Here is a 23,510-nt window from a genome sequence, read left to right on the forward strand (position 1 = left end):
GGTTTCATCATATGTAAAACAGGGACAATAATCACGTGAGGATTAAATAAATTAGCACAAGCAAATTACAAAGTACAGTGTCTGGCACATAGGATATACTATATAAGGTCAAATATTACCGCTCATATTTATACAACAACCATCTAAGTAGAATTACAGGAAAAATATGTGACCATAGCAGTGAGAATAAACGATCTATATGGATTCATGATCCAGTCCCCAACCAAAGGAACCTTAGAACTTCACTATGCTTGGAGCAAGCCCCAATGTAGATAAAAATATTTCAGACATGCATGATAATCTAAAAGCAGGAGTCTAGCTCAAAATCTGTTCCCATAAAACCTTTTAAAGACAACTCATTCAAAAACAAACCAACAGAGGGGCATTTAATTTAGATAAACACACAATTTTTAAATATTATTTTCTACATGACACTTCTTTTACTAGACATAATCAGAGAAAAAAATACATTGCATAAATGAATTTTCCAGATACCTCAAGAGTTTACTCACAGTTTTTTTTAATTTCTTAATCAAAAATTTTCATTTTATTTTTTACAAGTTTCACAGTCTTAAAATTTAACAATGAAACAAATGATTCAGGCAACAATCATTAGCAAATGTTAAACTAAGACCATTAGATGAAGATAGACAGACCTGGAAACCCAGAGGTTGTCAGAATGTCACCCCATGGATTTTGTTGGTCAATGGGAAAAACACAACTTGACAACAAAGAGCTATACAAACATGAACTCACCAAACAATCTTAGTATACAAAGTAGGACAACCAAATATCATGGTCTTCTATTGTGAACTGGAAGTACAATATATGACCTATGAATAATAAAAAATAGTAACAATTATAAAAATAGTTAAGCCTCCAAATCTAACCACCTGTTTACAGGTAATAAGGAAAAGAGTAACATGTTATATGACACAAGGATACAATCAGCAAAATCCATAATGTGGGGAAGGGAAATGACCCAGTTTCTTCAACAAATAAATGGCATAACCAAAAAAAAAAACAGAAGAGAGAGAAAGAAGGTGAACTATTATAGATTAAAAGGCATTAAAGAGACATACCAATCAAATGCATTAGGTGGGCTTTATCTGGATTGATTCAAAGAGTTAACTGTAAAAAAGTCATTTTTGAGAAAATCAAGGGAAGAGATTCTGTATTAGGTAATATTAAGGAATTAAGTTATAAGGAATTTGTTGGGTATAATAATGTGCTTTTTTATAAAGTTTATATGATAGATATGCATGCTGAAATATTTATAGATGAAATGATAGGTTGTCTGGGATTTTCTTTAAAATATTTTAGGTCAAAAAGGAACTGAGAAGGGACATATAAGACAAGAATGGCATGAAGACTCGTATTGTTCTCTCTACTTTTATGAGTGTTTGAGATTTTTCCATAATAAAAATTTTTTTAAAGGTTAAAGGAAAGAAGAGACAGGAATTCATAACCAAATCTAAGTTTGGCCACCATCCACAAGGCATGGAAAACTACAGAAAGCCTGGATGTAAAATAAACTCAGAAGCTGAGAGTAGTGGCCTCTGAAGACTGTGTGTGAGATACGTTGGGCAGATTTCTTCTGTCAGCAGAAATTCTCTCTACAACATTCATACGGAGGTGTGCTTTCCATTAGACAATGTTCTACTACCAAGGTGTAAACCAGCTGTCTTGATACCAGACTGAACTCTTCCAGCCTCTTTACCATGAGAAAAGCTATTCAAGGAAACTGACACCCAAAAAGTATATTTTTTAAGAAGATGTATACACTTCCAAGTCTTTAGCAGTTTGTCTCTTTCTACTTTTCAGTTTTTCCAACATTTATATAAATATTTATATATATTTGTGTGTGTATATGTGTGCGAGGAAGACTGGCCCTGAGCTAACGTCTCTTGCCAATCTTCCTCTTTCTGCTTGAGGAAGATTGACCCTGAACTAACATCTGTGCCAATCTTCCTCTACTTTATGTGGGATGCTGACACAGCATGGTCTGACGAGCAGTGCTAGGTCTGCGCCAGGAATCCAAACCCACGAACTCCAGGCCTCCAAAGCAGAATGTGCGAACTTAACTGCTATGCCCACCAGGCTGGCCTCTAAATAAATATTTTTGTACAAGTTCAAGAAATAATCTTTAGTACAATAAAAAAAATCATTGTTGTTAAAAAAAAAAGTTTAAATAAACTTCCCTTCTTCCAATCCCTTCTCTGTCTCCACTGTTCCTAACATAGTTCATGCTGTGCTATCATCACCTCATACTTGGTATCAGAGTAGTTAAAACGTTGACTGATTATACCACAGATTTACAGGTAAACTATATCACCGCCCATTTCCTTCCAAAACTTAAAAAACATATGAATAATTATCTTAGCCCCACATATAACAGTAGCATACTGCATTTACAGAAGAGGGTCCTGCTAAAATGTCATAACCACTAATCTAATAAAGGGGTTCAGTAACACAGACACCAGGGCTATGGAAAGAATAATTCTCTTTGATGTGTAACTGTGTTTTGTACTCTTTATTGTTAGGTAAGGAAAACAGTGAATGCAGAATACTGCACCTTACCAGCCTTAATATTTTCCCTAGAGCTGTCTGCCAAATATTTTGAATAACTCTCACCAGGTTATCGTCAACTTTCTATGATTCCCTCTGGGCTGTATATATTTATTGAACAAGATTTGCTCAATAATGATGGTAAAATGGAAGAGACACTAAAAACGAACAATAATAAATGATGCCTAAAGGTAAGGATGGATATAGTTTTAACAAATAATTGAAAATGAGCTGTAAGATGAAGTAGCTTTGGTCCTAGGGAAAGCTAATCTGGGAAACCTATTTCTGTATTGATCTTCTTCCCCTTGGAATAGGATACACTGATCTAGGGTAAGAGAGAACTACACATTCCACTGTTGCTAGCAAGATAGAAATTAATTGGCTCTGCTCCCTTTCTGTTGTTAATATTCCGAGTAAAGGGTACTTCCTTAATTAATACAGAAGTAGTTAATATTTATCCACAGTGAGATAAATGGTTTTTGAATATTAAAAGTCCTCCTACTGAAAGAATTTAGCTTTTAAAAACTTAAAACTGGATTTGCCTAACATGTATTGTTAATTATAATTAAGGGGGGTCAGCCCTGTGGTCAAGTGGTTACGTTCTCACACTCTGCTTCGGTGGCCCAGGGTTTTGCCAGTTCAGATCCTGGGCGTAGGCCTAGCGCTGCTAGTCAGGCCATGCTGAGATGGCGTCCCACATGCCACAACTAGAGGGACCTACAACTAGAATATACAGTTATGTACTGGGGGGCTTTGGAGAGACGAAGAAAAAATAATTCAGAAACTGGAATGCAGCAACTAACAGTTATTGCATTATTTTTCCTTATCATCATAATAATCTCATGAGATATGGACTATTATTATTCCCATTGTACAGATGAAGAAACCAAAGCACAGGGATACTAAGTAACTTGTCAAAGAAATATTATTGATGATGGAATAATATCATCATCATCACTACTCAAAAGTGTTTTAGGGATAAACAGAAAAAGCAAAGCTATTAATTAGTAACTTATTCCAAAATCTATTAGCATCTTTAAATCTTGTGAAGAAATATTTGCTGAGCATCTACTGCGAGCACAACATTGTGCTAGCTACTTACTAAAGGACATAAGAAGAGAAGCAGAAGGCAGCTATTCCCTCTCAAAATCTCACTGTCAAGGTAGGGAGACAAAATCTACATATAAAAGAAGTAGAGAAAAATGTGCGTCTTCCCCATGTAAGAGCTACCTCCTCATAAATTCATCTGTGGCCAGCCTTCACTTCTCATCCTAGTGCATTTTTTAGATACATTATAGTTGACTGTGGAAAAAGAGAAACATCTTCCCACCTATGGTGGGGGGGGAGGGGCACGGCAGCGTGGACTTCTGGCTAAGGAATAAAAATCATTCAATAATCTCAATTTAATTCTAACCAAAGACTTATGCCTAAAATGTAGGTAAAAGACCACAGAGATCCTAATATGAGTAAGACATTCTATCTACTTTTAGGGAACCACAGCCTAGTGAGAAAAGACAAACCTGCTAACAAACGTCATTTGGTGTAGAAGACAAGAGAACTAAGGAAGAGTTTCAGATACAGTGGGAGCAGAAATAAAGGAAGAAGCAACTACAAGGGGAAGTCTTGATAAGGTGATTCCTAGGGATGCTACAAAAAGAAAAGTAGGGGCTGGCCCCATGGCTGAGTGGTTAAGTTTGTGTGCTCTGCTTCGGTGGCCTGGGGTTCATTGGTTCAGACCCTGGGTGTGGACCTATGCCACCGCTAATCAAGCCATGCTGTGGCAGCATCCCACATAGAAGAACTAGAATGACCTACAACTAGGATATACAACTATGTACTGGGGCTTTGGGGAGAAAAAAAAAAGAGGAAGATTGGCAACAGATGTTAGCTCAGGGCCAATCTTCCTCACCAAAAAAAAAAAAAAAAAAAGGAAAGGAAAAGTAAGATAGAGAAATGTGAAATTTTATAATAAATAAGAATAGTAAGATTATGCTCTTAGTCCTAGAATAGGTCCCAAATAGTCTACATACACAAATGTGATGACTTCCCTCCCCCAAAAACCTACCCCTAATGCAAGAGTAGTCTCAATATCAATATTTAATGTCCACCTCAGTCCCTACTATTCTGCAATAATGTCTGGTAACAGATCAAAAATTACAAGATATACAAAGAAGTAAAGGAGCGGGGTGAAGGGAAGACAAAGCAATCAAGAGAATTAGACTGAGAGATGACCCAGATGTTTATCAAATAGTGAATTAAAAATAACATGATTAACATGTTAAAGAATTTAGCAGACAATATGCATGAACACATGGTAAATTTCAAGAGAAAGATAAAATACGTAAGAAAGAGTCAGACAAATGCTATCTTTTTTTAAGGTACCAGAGATGAAAAAAAAAATTCTTTTCATGGACTTACCAGAACACACAACATAATCAAGGAAGGAATCAATGAACTTATCACACTAGAAATCACCCAAACTAAAACACAAAGAAAGAAAAATGTGGGCGGGGGGGGGGAGACACAGAAAGAACATTGAAAAGAGCTGTGGGATATGATCAAATAATATCATATACATGTAACTGGAGCCCCAGAAGGGGAGAAGGGTAACAAAGCAGAAACAATGTTTGAAGAAAAGATGGCTGAGAACTTTCCAAAAATAAAGTCAACAAATCACAGATTCCAGACGCTCAGAGACCCCTACAGAATAAATATAAACAAGTAAACAAACAAATAAATACAATAAAGAATACACACCAGGATACTTCATAGTTAAACTGCTAAAAATCAAAGATAAAATTTTAAATATAGTCAGAGGAAAAAGACATTACCTTCTCGGGGGAAAAAAAAAATTTCAGCAGACTACTCATCAAAATTTATGCAATCCAGAAAATAGAGAAGTGACATCTTTTAAGTATTGAAAGGAGAGATAAAACAACTTCATGACCCAGAATTCTACAGTCAGCAAAAGTATCTTTCAAAAACGAAGGCAAAATAATGGCTTTCAGACAAACAAATAATTCAATGTCAGCACACTTGCCCTACAAGAAATGGTAATGGAAGTTCTTCAAGTAGAAGGCATATGATACCACACAAAAATGACGATCTACACAAAAAAGTTAATAGCTCTAGAAATGATAAAAATGGAAGTAAAGATAAAATACCTTTTTCCCATATTTTTAATCATTATAAAAGATACATAGGTCTAAAGCAAAAATAGTCACAATATTGTGGAATTTATAAAATATATAAAAGTAAAATGTATGACAACAATATCACAGAATGGAAGGGAAAAACTAGAAGTATACTGTGGTGTTAGGGTGTTATACTGTATGCGAAATGTGAGGTAGTATAACATCATATGAAGGTAGACTGTGATGTATACTGTAAACCCGAGGGCTACAACTAGATTTTTTGAAAGACGCATAACTGGAGCCAGCCCCATGACCAAGTGGTTAAGTTCACGCACTCTGCTTAGGGGCCCCGGGTTTCACCGGATCGGTTCCTGGGCACGGACACAGCACCACTCACCAAGTCATGCTGAGGCAGCATCCCACAGGCCACAACTAGAAGGACCCACAACTAAAAATGTGCAACTTGGAGCTGGCCTGATGGCACAGTGGTTAAGTGCACATGTTCTCCTTTGGCGGCCTGGGGTTCAGTGGTTCGGATCCCAGGTGCAGACATGGCACCGCTTGGCAGACAATGTGTGGTAGGCATCCCACATATAAAGTAGAGGAAGATGGGCAAGGATGTTAGCTCAGGGCCAGTCTTCCTCAGCAAAAAGAGGAGGATTGGCAGCAGTTAGCTCAGGGCTAATCTTCCCCCCCCCCCCCAAAAAAAGCAACTATGTACTGGGGGGATTTGGGGAGAAAAAGGAAAAATAAAATCTTTAAAGAGGCATAACTAAAACACCAATAGTGGAGATAAAATGGAATTTTAAAAACCCTCAATCTGTAAGGAAGAATAAAAAGAGGAAAGGGAGAACATATCAGATGGGACAAATAGAAATCAGCTAGCAAGATGATAGCTTTAAACTTAACTATATCAACAATTACAATAAATTTAAATGGTCTGAACATCCCAATTAAAAGGCAGAGATTGGGCTGGCCCCATGGCCAGGTGGTTAGGTTTGCACACTCTGCTTCAGCAGCCTGGGGTTTCGCCAGTTCGGATCCTGGGTGCGGACATGGCACTGCTCACCTAGGCCATGCCAAGGCAGCGTCCCACATAGCACAACCAGAGGCACTCACAACTAGAATATACAACTATGTACTGGGGGACTTTTGGGGAAAGAAGAAAAAAAAAAAAGAAGATTGGCAACAGATGTTAGCTCAGGTATTAATCTAAAAAAACAACGGCAGAGATTATCACAAGATCTAGTTATGTTTTCTATAAGAAATCCACTTGAAAGACATAGATAGGCTAAAAGTAAAATGACCGAAAAAATATACTATGAAAATATTAATCAAGAGAAAGCCAGAGAGACTACATTAATATCACACAAAATAGACTTCAGTAGAGGGAATATTAAAAGAGGGAGAACCATTCACAATGTTAAAGGAGTTAATTCATCACGAAGATATAACAATCCTTAATATATATGCACCTAACAACAGAGCTTCAAAGCACATGAAGCAAAAACTGACATAACTCAAAGGAGAAGCATCTATACATGTACATTATATATTATGCAATTAATATTTAATATACAATTATACATATTATAGTTGGAGGCTCTTTCCTCTTTCAATGAAAGACACTCCTCTTTCAGTAATCCATAAAACAAAAACCTGTAAGGATATAGAAGATATGAATAACACTATCAGCTAACGACCTAACTAATATTTACAGAACACTCCACCTTACGAGTGCAGAATATACATTCTTTTCAAGCACACATGGGACATTCACCAATATAGTTTATATTCTTGGCCATAAAACAAATCCCAACAAACTTAAAAGAACTAAACTTACACCAAAGTATATTCTCTGACCATAAAGTAATTCAATTTGAAATCACTAACAGAAAGATACATTAAAAATCCACAAATATTGGGCTGGCCTTGAAAGAGAAAGCTGATTGTGGCGTTCACTGGAGCAGTAGAGGTAGAGATGATGAGGAAATGTTTATAGTTAGAATTTGTTTTGTATGTAGACACTGCAAGACTTGGATATGGGTTGTGAAATAGAGAGATAAATGAAGGGTAACTCCAAGATTGTTGTATTTTAATGAGGTAGATAAGAGAAAGAGGAGATGTGACCATTATGTAACCCAAGATTCAGAGAGTGTGTGTCTCCCATCCTGTTTGTACTATATCCTAAATTCGCTATCTTCTCCCAAATCTTTCTTTTGGTTGTCACTGTGTACCTTATGTTGATTTAATAAACCGAATACTAAAGCATTTAAAAAAAAAAATTCCACAAATATTTGGAAATAAAATACACTTCGAAACAATCCTGGGTCAAAAAAGACATAACAAGGGAAATTAGAAAATATTTTGAATCGAATGAACATCAAAACACAACATATGAAAATTTATGGAATGCAGCTTAAGCAGTGCTTAGAGGAAAGTTTATAGCATTAAAAGCTTATTATTAGAAAAGAAGAAAAAGGCCTGAGATGAATTAAGCTTCCACCTCAAGATATTAAAAAGGAAGACCAAATTAAACCCAAAGCAAGTAGAAGGAAAGAAATTGTAAATAACAAAAATCAATGAAATAGAGAACAGAAAAAAAATAAGAGAAAAATAATGAAATCAAATCCCATTCTTTGAAAAGATCAATAAAATTGATAAACCTCTGGCCAGAATGATCAAGAAAAAAAGACAAAGACACAAATTACCAACATCAGGACTCAAAAAGGAGACATCGCTAAGCATCCTACACACATTAAAAGAACAATAATAATTTTATGCCTGTAAATTTGGACGACTTACATGAATTAGGTAAGTTTCTCAAAAGACACAAACTAGCAAAGCTCACTTAAAAACAAATAGAGAACCTGAACAGCCCTTCATCTATTAAAGCCGATGAATTCATAGTTAAAAACCTTCCAAGAAAGAAAACTTCAGTCCTAGACAGCTTCAACAGCAAATTTTTACCAAATATTTAAGAAAAAATTATACCAATTTTACATAAACTCTTCCAGAAAACAGAAGAGGAAGGAACACTTCCCATCTCATTTTATGAGGCCAGCATTACCCTGGCACCAAATTTGGCAACAGCAGTGCAAGAAACCACAGGTCAAAGACAAAGATGAAAACAAAAGACACTAAAATCCTTAACAAAATACTAGCAAACTGAATCCAACAATATATAAAAAGGATAATACATCAAGACCAAGTGGGGTTTATCCTGGATATGCAAGAGAGATTCAACATTCAAAAGTCAATTAATGTAACTCACTGTATCAACAGACTAAAGAAAAAACCCATATGATCATCTCAACAGATACCCAAAAAGTATCTGACAAAAATCTAAAGTCCATTTATGACAAAAGCTCTCAGCAAACTAGGATTACAGAGAACTTCCTCAACCTGATAAAAGGCATTGACGAAAAACCTACAGTTAGGGGCCGGCTCCATGGCCGAGTGGTTAAGTTTGCATGCTCTGCTGCGGCGGCCCAGGGTTCGGATCCTGGGCGCGGACAGGGCACTGCTTGTCAGGCCACGTTGAGGCGGCGTCCCACATCACGCAACTAGAAGGACCTGCAATTAAGATACACAGCTGTGTACGGGGGGTGGTTTGGGGAGATAAAGCAGGAAAAAAAAAAAAGAGTGGCAACAGTTGTTAACCCAGGTGCCAATCTAAAAAAAAAAAAAAAATTTAAACAAAAAAACAAAAAACCTACAGTTAATGGGACTGTATTATTTTCCCTTAAATTCAGGAACAAGGCAAAGATGTCTAATCTCATCACATCTATTCAACATCATACTGGGGTCCTAGCCAGTGCAATAAGACAAGAAAAAGAAAGAGAAGGCATACAGATTAAACAGGAAGAAATAAAACTGTCCTTATTTGCACTTGACATAACTATCAATGTAGAAAATCCCAAAGAATCTACAAAAAAGCTTCTAGAACCAGTAAATTAGTTTAATAAACTCATAGGATACAAGACTGATACACAGACGGCAATTATATTTTTATATACTAGCAAGGAACAATTATAAATTACATTTTTTAAAAGTACCATTTACAATAGTACCCCAAAACATGAAATATTTAGAGATAAATCTAAATTAAGCACACCCTTATAATTGTTATAAACCAGCTTTAACTTGACCAGTCTCTTCTCCTATACAGAAAAGCTATGGGGAAGCCGAGGTAGCCTAAAACTTCAGAATAAACTGACATTTTCTTCTCAACTCTTTGGAAGGTTTTGTGTGAGTCAGCATTCCTTCCAGTAGATAGTCTCTTCTCTCACATTTTCCCTGGAAAGAGGTTCATCCTGAGAATTCATGCTGGAAGGTTGGTATCTTGAACTAGGAAACAACAGAAGAATGGAATGCAGCCCCAGAAAATTAAAAGCTTGCAAAAGCCAAGTTAAAAGCTTCCCCTCTGGTGCACTGATGAGCCCAGAAACTGACAAGCTTTAAGACTACTGACTAAAATCCCCAGATGACATAGAACACTGACTAGTCTTATCACTAAGCCTTCCACACATTCACAGCCTCTATTAAAAGGGCAATAGTAGGCATGCATATATTTCAAGACGTATCCCTCCTCCCAACACACCCCTAGACACATCTAACTGGACCAGAGGTGGGCCCCTAACCCAAGGGCAGCGAATGCCTAAACAGGCCAACAACTGAAGACATGACATTTCTGGGGTGGGCGGTAGAGGTGGGGAAAACTGCTGGGAAAACCTATTTTCTCTTAGAAATCCGAAATGGAATGTACTGAAAGAATAAGGCATTAAGCAAAAGGTAGAGAAGCTGAGAAGTCATAAGGCTGGAGGAGTCATGAGGGGCCTCGGACATGGAAAAGTTAAGAGAGAACATTATAAATGAGTAAGCAGAAGCTATAAAGAGGAGGAGAACAGTAAGGTAGGATGAGGAAGTTAGTAGGCAAGAAGAGAAGGATGGGGCAGACCCACTGAAAGTCACGTAAACGGCAAAATACTAGGAGAGACCATTCAAGAAAGCCTGCTACTAAAGGCCCTGGAGCTGTCCTGGATCCAGCAGAATGACTGTCATCTATTGCCACAATAATGCTGCACAAAAACAGACCACAAAATCTCAGTGGCATACAACAATAAGCATTTAATTTCCCTCAGACATCTGAGTTGGGTTGGCTCTGCTTTGAGGTCTGCTGCAGTGGCTCTGCTCTGTGGTTTCACTCTGAGGCCCAAGCTTAAGAACTCAGGGTTCTTCTCATGGTGATGGCAAAGGCACAAGAGGACAAGCCCCTCAGCACAAGGCCACTGCAAACCTCTGCTTTCATCATGTCCACTAACATCTCATTGGGCAAAAATAAGTTACATGGTCAAGCCCAAAATCAAGGGGTAGGGACATATTTCCACCTACCATGAGGTTATGGCAAAGGTATTAATGTAAAATACTACTATAGGAGAGTAAAAAATTGGGGCCATGATTCAATCTACTGCACCACTCCATACCTCTTTTCTAAACTAACTTGGTTTAAATCTCTGTTCTTTGCAAGTAAAAGAATCTAACTAAAACACAGGGATTTAAGAAACTTCTCTAGGAGCAAAGACTGCCACACTGGGAGCTCTCACTCCTCAGTGCAATATTACCTATAGATCCTATCTCTTCCTCCTCCCCTTAAGATGAAGCATACCCATCTGAATTATTTTTTGAACTATTTCTAATTAAAAAGGGGAGGAAAAACTCAAGAAAGTCAGGAGATAGGTAGAAAATAGAAAATATGGCAGCAACTGCTCAAGAATGTCCACAGATGGAAGGTGCCAATAAAACACGCAGCTCACTCTACCAAGGTACATAAAATTTCAACGGAGTATGCTGTGAGTCACAGGTCACAGGTTCCCTATATCCAAGGCTTTTGAGCACTGTCAGCATCTTTATGGTTAAAAAACACTTTTCTAGAATAGAATTATCTACCTAGTTTGTAAAAAAGAAAAAAGTCATGAACCACCAGCACTACCCTCAAAAAAGTGGATAGAGTCAAATCTAAGAGTAGAGGAAAAGAAAATGGATGAAAACAAAATAGAAAAATTTGGAAAGTTAAAACATTTAATTTGCCAGGGGCGGGGGGGGGGGGGGGGGGGGGGGGGAGGGGGGGGGACGACAAGAAATACCATTTACTGTCCTAAACAGAGAAAATTTTGAAAAAGAGTTTTGTTTCTTCAAAAAGTAAGTAAAATTCTGGGATATACTTTTGAACTAAGACCCATTTCAAACAATGCATTCACTCCTTGTTAAAAAAACTAATAATGACTCAATAATACCTGTTAAAAGAAGCTCTCGGCTCAGTAAACAGCCAAGCAAGTCAGAGACAACAGGAGTATTATATTAATATAAACAGAAATTAGAGCCACAATGCACACCACCTTTGACTGTTGTTCAAAGATTTTAAAATACTTACTCCTGACCCAGACCATCCAGTAAAATCTAATGTCATGGTCAACCAGCCCACAACTAAGGGAAGGAAGAAAAAGGCAATGAAACCGTACTGATATTAACAAGGATGCAACATGAAAACACCTGGGCATGCCATGACTTCCCAAGAGCCCCTGCTTCACATTAGGCTGGGTCTAATATGAATGTCCGTGAGCTAACACATTTCATTCAATTCTGCATGAGTTCTCTTAATAGCCTAGAAGCCTTAAAGTTCTAATTCTGGAAAAGGGTCTTGTAACAGTGATTCTAGGACACACACCATTACAATAAACACCGTTAGACTGAAAACCAAAGATTTCCAGTTCCCAGGTACCTATAAAAAGCCTCATCTGCTACCAAAGAATTCCAGTACAGATTAAAACAAAAGCAGTTCCTCCAAAATGCATACTAACAAGATTTCTCTCTGTCTCCAATGAAACAAGTTTAAGACATGACTATTTAAAAGCACTTCCTTAAAAGAAACATCTCCATCCTCCACCCTCTCTGCAGCCATCAGAATGGAAAATTCAAACTAAAGTCCTTCTAGAGAAAACAATTTCCTGCTACTCAGGAGGAAGGTTAAGGTGATCTGATTTAGAAATACCTCTTTGGTACTCAAATGTTTGGTAAGGAGAACGCCAAAGTTTTAACTCCTGCCCATTCAAAGCAAAGGATTAAATAGCAAAAGAGAGCAATATGGTTTGTTCAGCACTGGAACAGATTATTAAGAGTTATGAAATTATCTTCTTTGTGATGTCCACCTGGCCTTTACAGTTTAGGTTCTTTTCTTCTTAGTCTCTATTTTCAATCTTTATTAATTAATGAAATACCACTGTCTTAATGGTGTGAGACACATACCTAAGGCTCACGGGTTTGTGTGTGCGCAGACAAGCCACTATGAACTCAGACATGGTGCTTTAAGAGCCAGCCCAGCCCCCACAGGGGTCACACCAGACTTTGGTTTACAACACAGCTACCTGCTTGTCTTGGAGTGGTTCTGGCCCCATTTTTCTCAGGTGACAATCCTCACACAGCTCAACAATATTATGGCAGGTTCTGAAACATGAACTGAACTGAATTGTGTCCCTCCCTGCAATTCATATGCAGAAGCCCTAACCCCCAGTACCTCAGAATGTGACTGCATTTGGAGACAGGGCCTTTAAAGAGGTGATTAAGTTAAAATGGGGTCATTGGGGTGGGCCCTAATCCAATATGGCTGGTGTCCTTTTAAGAAGAGATCAGGACACAGACAACACAGAGAAAAGACCATGTGAGGACACAGTGAGGAGGAGGGCAGGAAGCCAAGGAGAGAGGCTTCAGAAGAAACCAAACCTGCCACCTTGATCTTGGACTTCTAGCCTCCAGAGTTATTAGAAAATAAATTTCAGTGTAAGCCACCCAGTCTGGTATTTTGTTACTTCGTTATGGTCGCCCCAGCAAAAATTCCATGACTGAGGAGAGACGCTGCATCTAAATCCACTCATAGAATTTTTGATGGCTTAATGGGACATCTCAAGTCATCTCAATTATTGAAAAAACATCACCTTCATAATAAGCATCTCTACAGTTTTATCTAACCTCATGAAAGATTCCCACTACACCAACAGCAGAGCACTGCTGGAGGCTTTTTCCCCAGCTACAGCAGTCACCAAACTTCACTTCCATTCGTGCCTTCTCCACAACGATGCATGTACAAGCACTCCCTAGAGCGGCCATCTCCCACGGCTCCAACCGAAGATGAAAGTCAAACTTATGCAACAATGTTTTCCTCAAAATTTCTTCCCAAAGTTATATTTTTGGCATTCCTACACTTCTTAACCAATCTAAAACCAAAGTATCACTAGTGCAGGTCTCTGAAGACACCACGCTGCTTCATACCTCCACACCTGTGAACAAGACCTTCTGAGCATCTGGAAAACTTCGAATAATCCTCTGAAAATCAGAAGAAATTTCACCTTCTCTATAAAGTCTTTCAAAAACCATTTTCACCCTGAAAGTTGACCAACTCCTCACTGCCATAAATTATATGTGTAAGTGTCTGTTTCCTTCATTAGACTGAAAGCTCCCTGATGGCAGAAACTTACTCATCTTTGATCCCCAGGCCCTTGCAAAGCAAGTACTTGTAAATATGTACTGAATAAATGAATGCCACCAATAAATTCATACCAACTCTCAACGGCATAAATCATGTGATTATCCTGTGTCTCTTCCTAAGAGTGTGATTGGTAATCGTGCTCCCCAACAACTTGGATGAATCTCGCAATCATAAAGTTGACTAAAAGAGGCCAGATACAAAATAATACATTCTGTATGATTCCATTTAAATAAAGTTCAAGAACAAACAAAACTTGGGGGCCGGCCCATGGCCAAGTGGTTAAGTTTGCACACTCCACTTCCGCGGCCCAGGGTTTCGCTGGTTCGGATCCTGGGCACAGACACGGCACCACTCGTCAGGCCACCCTGAGGCGGCGTCCCACATGCCACAACTAGAAGGACCCACAACTAAAATATACAACTATGTACTGGGGGGATTTAGGGAGAAAAAGCAGGAAAAAAAAAAAGAACAAACAAAACTAATCTTTGGTGACAGAAGTCAGAATAGTGGTAATGGAGGGACAGGAGGGAGTGGGGGCATTATCAGAGAAGGGGCATTAGAGAACCTTCTGGGGTGCTAAAAGTGATCTTGATCTGAAGGTAGTGGTTACAAAGGTACAGACACATGTAGAAATCCATCAAACAGTATACTTGAGATCTGTACACGTTAATGAATGCATATTATACTTCAAAAAACTAATTTCTATGTATGGTCCTCACCTACCCTCCATTGAAAAGAGTCAGTGCTCAATAAATGTTTATGGCTGAAACCCTAAAGACCTCTGAACAACAACCAACCAACCATTTTCAGGTAAGAGAAGAAAGATCTCACCAAGCAACAGTAATCAAAGTCTTGAGTTGGAGCTAAGGTACAAGGAACACCATGATCCCCTCACATAAGCAGAAAACTCACTTCTGCCCAGAGTTTCAGTGTACCTGCAGGGCTACGTGGATAGCAATTTTCCCTTCTACAGCTGGCCCAAAGCATAATCCCTAGCTGTCCAGCACTACTGTTGAGGCATAGGATCCCAATGGCATTTAGGACACTAGGGGAAAAAAGCAAATTTTACAGCCGGAAGCTCTTTCTATGACATGCAAAATCTAGACAAGTTGGCAATAATATCAGAAGGAAACCTCTGTTGATCTCTCTAGCAAACTTCACTTAATTATTCTGCAACTGTCTACATCTGGCAAACTCCTATTCATCCTTTGAAACCCAACTCAGATGTTAACCCTTCTAGGAAGTTCTTCCTAACCTTCCCATCCTCCTCTATGTTCCTTTTACTGTTCCACTTACTTTGTTTTACTACAATTTAAATATTGGTCATATCTATTTTTCCTATTAGATTGTGATCACATTTGTCATCCCAGCACATATATGGGCACTTCGGAAGCATGCAAATATCTGTTGAACTGACTTGAAATATGACTACCACTGGACAAGCCCTACTATTTAAATGCCCAACTCTGGAGTCCTAAAATAAGTAGTATTTCCCAGATAAGGCACAGTCTGTACTCAAGAAGACAGAGTGAAAAACTATAAATATTCTCTTGGACAATGTTATTTTTAGTATCATGGTCACCAGCCTCTGAGAGTGAACTTTAGGGTGGCAACCTGGAGACTAAATGACTTAAATGATGATCATGGGATCTGCCAGGTAGGCTATGCTCCTGAAGAAAGGTATGATGCAGCAGATATGGTCCCAGAAGCAGTGGGTTCACTCACTTCAAAGCAGAGTCTCTAATGCCCTGCATTTATATTACATGGAAGGGCAACTGCATGACCCTGAACAAGTTTCTTTACCTCAGTGTGCCTCAGTTTCCTTATCAGTAAAAAGGGGGGACGAGGGGGGCCAACAACAGAACCTACAATCTCACACCATTTTAAAGGGTTAAATGAGAGAATAAATAAATATAAATATGCTTAAGACCTAGCATATAGTAAGCACTCAATAAATGTTTGCTCTAATTATTCTGCTCTGGGATGGGATGCCTCAGTTTTATTTGGTCCTATATTCGTGCCCTGCCTGGCACTGGGGCTAAAACTAAGTGGGGGCAAAACCTACTCTCTGGGTCTTTCCGCCACTCAATTCCATGTTTGTACAGCTGATTCCTCTTAGCTATACAGCAGGGCTCCCTCTGACCATGAATACACCCCGACAAAGGGAAGCTAAACCTCATTCCTTTGACCCTCTCCGCTTCCGTTCTCCTAATGAAAACTTAGTAGTTTCCTATTTCATTTCTCTAATGCTCTAACAGATTAATGACAGCAAATTAATCAAATACACAGATCCCTACAGTCACGCTCTCAAATACTCTTATGGATAAACCTAGTTATATAATGAGGATTTCAAGAATTTCAGGCTCTACTATTCAATGTTAGATCAATCTTCCCTCCGTCTATTCCCTCCCTCGATCTTTCTTTCAAAGCAGCAAAAGGGGTGCTAGCACCACAAATCACAGAATAAAGATGCCCATATTTCACCTTCCCGTGAGGCAGGCCCTTCAGTTGCCAGCAGAGCAGTTTTACCTGTGGGCTTAAAAAGCTCACTGCAGCCCTCCCCTGCCAGGAGCTCCCCAGCCTTCATTTCATACCAAGGAGGAAACCTTCCAGTTCGCTCAAGTTCAAGGGCATTTACTGAAATGAAGTCCAACGACTGCAGAGAGCATGATGGTTCAAGGTTAGGACTTTGCCACCTCTTTGTCCTCATCTCCTTGGTGGTTGGTGGATGGTCTCTTGACCAGTTATACCTAGGGAGCACATTTTGCTGGCTGTCATGCTTTTGCAAATCAGTGGGTCATGACCAGCATTTCTTTTTAAATTAAAAAATATATAGAATAAAAGCAGGGGAATTTTATGGTATGTAAATTATCTCAAAAAAACTATTTTTAGGGTCTGGCCTGGTGGCACAGCGGTTAAGTTCACATGTTCCGCTTCTCAGCAGCCATGGGTTCGCCAGTTCAGATCCTGGGTGCGGACATGGCACTGCTTGGCAAAAGCCATGCTATGGCAGGCATCCCACATATAAAGTAGAGGAAGATGGGCATGGATGTTAGCTCAGGGCCAGTCTTCCTCAGCAAAAAGAGGAGGATTTTCAGTAGTTAGCTCAGGGCTAATCTTCCTCAAAAACAAAACAAAACAAAAAACCCAACTATTTTTAAAAGACAACAAAATAAAAATAGAATGCATCATAAGGAGTAAGAATAAACAGTGAGATTTAAACCTGTGAATTGCACATGTTATATATGGGGCACAATATACTGCTACTATTCTGAGTTATGGTCACAACAAGATTACAAAACTTCAGTTTCAGCGATCAGATGCGAACCTAAGATAAATTCTTTGTAGGCAAGACACACAGCAAGCAGACTCTGGCCTGCTTTGTTTCTAGGCATTAGATTGCCTCCAGTTTAGGTTAAAACATGTACTCTCGATGGGTAATACCATTCTAAAAGGTCAAAAATTGGTTCTTGGGGGTTAAAATATCTTTTTTGTTTATGTATTAAACAGACATACAGAGTAGATAAACAGATAAACTACATATTTGTGGTATTTAAATTTCGGGGTTAGGAGCACAATAATGCTAAAAAAAAAATTGTCTAAAAAGATTCCTTAGTAGTGATAATGAAAAAAAGTTGAGAAACACTGGGTTAAAAGAATTCATTTCATGAAGCTTCACTTCCAAGCTCCACACTCAGCTGCAAATGGTATTGTTAGCCAGGCCTTGCCTTTGATTCACCTACTGCCCTTGAAGTTATGTGTGTGGGCGGGGAGAGGGGGTTAAGGATGGCAGGGGCTGGTAAGGGACAGGAGCCTAATGTTCCTACTCCCCTGGTCAAATACCATCTCATTCTCACCCCCCATCCAATATTCAAACCAGTGTGCAGGTTTACACGAGAAGATATTGAGCTGTTTTGCATGTGGGACATGCAGGTGAAGCTGCTGAGTGGATGGCTGGAGCAGAGAAGAGGGTGGAGACGGAAATAGAGACTTGAGAGTCATCAAGAGTTAAAATGACAGGAAAGAAGACTGCCAAGGAAAGAGTGTAAAGGAAGAATGGCAAAAGACCAAAAGGACTCGACTGGAATATTTAAAGGAGGGCAGGAGTAGGGGGGTCCTTAATAGTTCAAATAAATAAATAAAACCTCATGAACTGTATAAAGACAAGGTCTTGATAATCAGTGGTCCTCAAGAAATAGCAAAAGAGGACTCTCATGTTTCACAAGATTTAGAGTCAACTACGAAAATCTTTTCTGAAAGTCTCATTAACACTATCACATTTTCTTAATTAAACACCTGAGCGCCCTGAATGGCTTTAATCCTAAAATGGAAAATAACTCTGAAAACAAAGCCTTTCCTAGCCTCAAGAAGATGTGCACAAGCAGGTCTGCAATGGGTGCTGGGTTCCGCTTTAGAACTTTGTCATTAGTATAAGCAGGCCAATTCCCAGCCAGTGGTGGGGGGCACGGAAGAAGGCAGGCAGGCAAAAAGGCTGGGAAACTGGGCCACACCGTCCTTTACAGGGATTTTCATTTCCATTCCCCAAATCCTGTGACTACCAGATCACATTAATCAATTTTGAACGGTAAAGACACATGACAACTTAATACAATGCATGATCCTTGACTGGATTCTAGATGCAGAAAAATAAAAAAGCTAGAGAACATGTGAATGGGAAGATTTACATATGGACACACTGGTTTTAAGTCAAGTTTCCTCACTGGCATAACTATATTATAGTTATGTATCTTTTCTCTCAGCATAGAAAGGCAAAACTAATTAGGGGAGAAGTGTCACAATGTCTGCAAGTAACTCTCAAAGGCTATGGCTTAAAAAAAAGTATATATAGAGAGAGAAAACAAATTTGGCAAAATGTTAATAACTGGCAAACCGAGGTAAAGGGGAGATGGGTGTTGATGGTACTAGTCTCATAACTTTCTGTAGGTTTGATGTTTTTCAAGATACAAAATAGCAGGGGTAGAGGTATAAAAGCCTTCAATTATAAAAGAAGTTATTAATTTCTGTATGTTCCAATTCCCCTCCATTAGAATAGAGAATGAAGAGTTGACAGAAAAAAGCTTCACAGCATTTTTAAATACTATCCCCATTCACAAATAAATAAAATTTATTTGGCAAAGAGATATTATTTCAAATGCACAAACTAAGTCAGTCTCTATACCACATTGATAAATTTCTGAGTTACTACACAGATTAACAGAATCCAGGTGTTATTGTTAAGGTTTACCTTCCACATGTTGTGGAACTACTTTAAGAATCTAGATACTTTATCTGGATTCTTTATTTTAAAGGGTGTATTAGCATTAACAGGTTTTACGCAATGCCAAAAGTTAAAGGCAAACTTACGTGTTTGTGCTAATGAGGAGAGACAGTATGGATAAACCAAGTTCATATGCAGACTTGTTTTCATTATTGAATTTTAACTTCCTAAATCTTTAATCAGAATTATGAGGAAGTAAAACTGAGCAAAAAGTTTCATCTCCATCCACTCTTGTCCCTAAAGGAATTTCTATTTAATAACAAAAAGAAGCACATGAAATAAAAATGCCCTAAGTATTCAACTAGGAGTACTTGAATAAAAGAAAACTAATTTTAGTCAAAGCAAATACGTATTGAGAACCCACTATGTACAAATCCCTACAAAGAACTCAAAGTACAAAGACTAGACTTTGCACCCAGGGGGCCACAATTTTGTTGGAGAAGAAAAACATACAGAAAATTAAAGAAAAACAATAATGGTTGCCTCTGTCTTCCCTTGTTCCAGCTACCAAAGCCTCAATTCAAAGTCTTATCTCCTAGCCAGGCTACTGCAAGAGCCTCCTAACTCATTAACCTGTCGTCAGGTCTTTCTAAACCACTGGTTCTCAAAAATGGGTGCATAGTGGAATCACCGAGGAAGTTATCAAAACCCCAATACCTGGGTCCCCCCCTCCACAGAATCAGATTTCACTGCATGCAGCCTGGGCACTGGTGTTTTTTAAAGCTCTCCAGGTGATTCTGAATATGCAGCAAAGTTTGAGCACCACTGTTCTAAACCAAACTCTGCTGCCCAAGTGAAGAATACAAACTACTCTTCTGCACTAAAACCTCTGACCTCTCACTGCCAACACAAATCTAAACCCCTTAGCAGGATCTTCAAAGCCTTTCAGTCTCCAACCTACTCCTCTAGCCCCATCGCCCACCACAACTCCACAGCTCTCCACTACACTCCAGCCACACGGAACTTACATTTGCCAACATCCCCTCACAGGATACTTCCAATGCATAAAAGGCTCTCCAGACTCATAGATACCAATCCCATCTCAGATTATTAAACTCCAAATCAACTTTCAAGAATTTACAAGTTTCTTCCTTTCAAAAGTCTTAACCAACTTCCCTGGGTAGATGGTTGCTCCCTCTTCTTGCATTCTAACAAAACTCTGTCCATAGCTCTAACTTGACATTCAGCATGATGTTTGCAGCTGCAGTTTACATTTCTGTCTCTTCTAATAGACTGTGCACTTCTCAAGGACAGAAATCAAGTGCATTTATCTTCAAGTTCCTGGTTCCCAGCAGTGGATGAAACAAAACGGAAATTCAATAATTGTTTACTAAATAAATGGGCATCACATACTTGTGGAATAAACAAAGAACAATATGAGAAAAGACAAAGGCAGCCCAATATGAAACGCCAAATTAGTTACAGAGGCAAAATCTGACTCCAGAAGCGCAGAAGAGAAAGAGAGTGTTTCTGGCAGACGTGAGGGGCGGGGAGGCCCCATGAAGACACTGGGACTTGCTCTCAAGTCAAGGGAGGAAAATATCTAGATAAGCCAAGAGTGAGGGGCGGAGAACTATGAGCATGGAACACAGGACAAAGCCATTTAGCTCTGCCTTGGGCTTCCTCAAAAGATACCCTAAAAAAACTTTAGAAATTAATCATGCTTTTCTTAGTTACATAAACCTATTCTCTGTCTCATTATCCTGCTTTATTTTTCTTCTTAGCCCTTATCACCACTCGATATACTATGGTTCTGCATATTCAAATACTCCTTAGAATGTAAGTTTCATGAGCGCAGGAACTTCGTGTTGTTTACAGCTGCAGCCCCAGGACTTGTATCAGTGCCCAGAACATGGTAAATGTTCAGTATACACTTGCTGAATGGACAAATGAACATATAATTATAAGCTTCTGCTCTAATGCTTCCTTTCACCTAGAGATTTCCTCCTACCTCACCCAGTCTCCTAGCAGCCAAATCCTGCCTATCCTTCCAACCTTGGTAAGTGCCCTGTCTGACTCAAGGCCTTCTCTGACTCGTACCTCTCCCTTTTCTGAACTCCCGAAGTCCTTTATCTTTCATTTGTATGGGCTACCTTGTAATAGCAGAATTATCTCCATACAGGTATTTATACATATCTTATCTCCCTTTTATATTGTAAATTCTTTGAGAGCAAGCTCTAGGTCATTTCCCTTCCCACCCCTCCCCAGAGCATAGTGTCTTGTAGAGTTGCTCAGTAATCCCTGTTGAATAAAAGGAAAAATTAAAAGTGGAAGTAAACATTTAATATCACAGTATTAACACCAGAAAGGTTAAGATCAGCAATGACTTATCTGCATTCATCTTGGCCCTGTGATACTTTATTCTTTAAAATTATAATATCCAACACTTACATCATGCTTATAACATGTCAGGCATTTTTCCAAGGCTTTCCACAAATTAACTCATTTGGAGCGAGGTATTATTATCTCCATTTTACAGATGAAGAAACTGAAGCATTGAGGGGTTCACACAGCCAGTAAGTGGTGGAGCTGGGATTCAAAGTCAGGTGGTCTGGCTGCAGAATCATGTACTTAATGTTGTAATGCCTTTGTGAATGCTAAGCAGCGTCCTATTCATAAAGCTTAATGTGGCCTTCGGAGAAACTTACTTGGAAAACATTAGAGATGTGAGGATTTTTAAGGCAAGGAACTACCCTGTCACATCAAAGATGGAATTCCAGAAGGCAGTAAAAGTAGGTAACAGATCAGAGAAAAGGAATGGAGCTTTTTTCAGTACAATGCTAGTAAGAGGCAGTCACCCTTGGACCTAAGACTTCAGGAGCAGCTGTAAGAAGGGATGGAACAGAGAGGTAAACCTAAACTTTGGCATGAAGTTATCTTGGGCAGATCCCATATTCTATATATAATAGAGTGGTACGGACAGGGCTGACCCATGGCTGACTGGTTAAATTCAAGCATTCCACTGCAGCGGCCCAGGGTTCACCAGTTCAGATCCTGGGCATGGACCTACACGCCACTCATCAAGCCATGCTGTGGTGGAATCCCACATAGAAGAAGTAGAATGACCTACAACTAGGATATACAATTATGTACTGGGGCTTTGGGGAGAAAAAAAAAAAGAGGAAGATTGGCAAGATTAGCTCAGGGCCAATCTTCCTCACCAAAAAAAAATTTTTTTTAATCCTGTAAAAAAAAAGAGTGGTATTGAGATAGTTCCGCATAGAGAATGGCAGCAGACTGTAGTGCTTAAGAATGTAGGGCTTGGGGCTGGCCTCATGGCTGAGTGGTTAAGTTCATGCACTCTGCTTCGGCAGCCCAGGGTTTTGCCAATTCGGATTCTAGGTGCCCACATGGCACCACTCATCAAGCCATGCTGAGGCGGTATCCCACATGCCACAACTGGAGGGACCCACAACTAAAAATAAACAACTATGTACCAGGGCCTTTGGGGAGAAAAAGGAAAAATAAAATCTTAAAAAAAAAAAAAATGGAACGTAGGGCTTTTGGGGCTGGCCCCATGGTGGAGTGGTTAAGTTCGTGTGCTCCACTTCGGCGGCCCAGGGTTTCGCTGGTTCGGAACATGGGTGTGGACATGGCACCACTCGTCAGGCCATGCTGGGGCAGCGTCCCACATGACACAGCTAGAGGGACCCACAACTAAAATATACAACTATGTACTGGGGAGATTTGGGGAAGAAGCAGCAGGGGGAAAAAAAAGAAGAAGATTGGCAACAGTTGTTAGCTCAGGTGCCAATCTTTAAAAAAAAAAAAGAATGTAGGGCTCAAACTGCCAGGCCACTAGTTCTATACTTACAGACAAGTATAACTCCTTTGTCTCCATTTCCTCGACTGTCAAATGGGCTTAATATCAGCACTTCGCCATGAGGATCAATGATAATAATCCATATATATTCATCAGGATGGACTTGGTTATGCTGCAGTTAAAACCCCATTTAAAAAACTCAAGCAGTTTAAAGCATAGGCTTAC

The 23,510-nt window shown here is 39.1% G+C and overlaps 1 protein-coding gene across 3 annotated transcripts in view; it reads right to left on the bottom strand.

The window, feature by feature from the left end:
• CHD6 (chromodomain helicase DNA binding protein 6) overlaps positions 1-23,510 on the bottom strand; it is a 200,717-nt gene that overhangs the window by 165,369 nt on the left and 11,838 nt on the right. Inside the window, exon 1 of one of the 3 annotated variants that reach the window (XM_046678723.1) lies at positions 757-815. The exons of the other annotated variants lie outside the window; for them this stretch is intronic. The gene's annotated coding sequence lies outside the window, so the exon portion shown is untranslated. Of the gene's footprint in view, positions 1-756; positions 816-23,510 lie in introns of those variants that run through there. 3 annotated transcript variants of the gene reach the window in all.

The sequence above is a fragment of the Equus quagga genome, chromosome 12 (assembly GCF_021613505.1).
Source record: "Equus quagga isolate Etosha38 chromosome 12, UCLA_HA_Equagga_1.0, whole genome shotgun sequence".
NCBI classification, from domain to species: domain Eukaryota; kingdom Metazoa; phylum Chordata; class Mammalia; order Perissodactyla; family Equidae; genus Equus; species Equus quagga.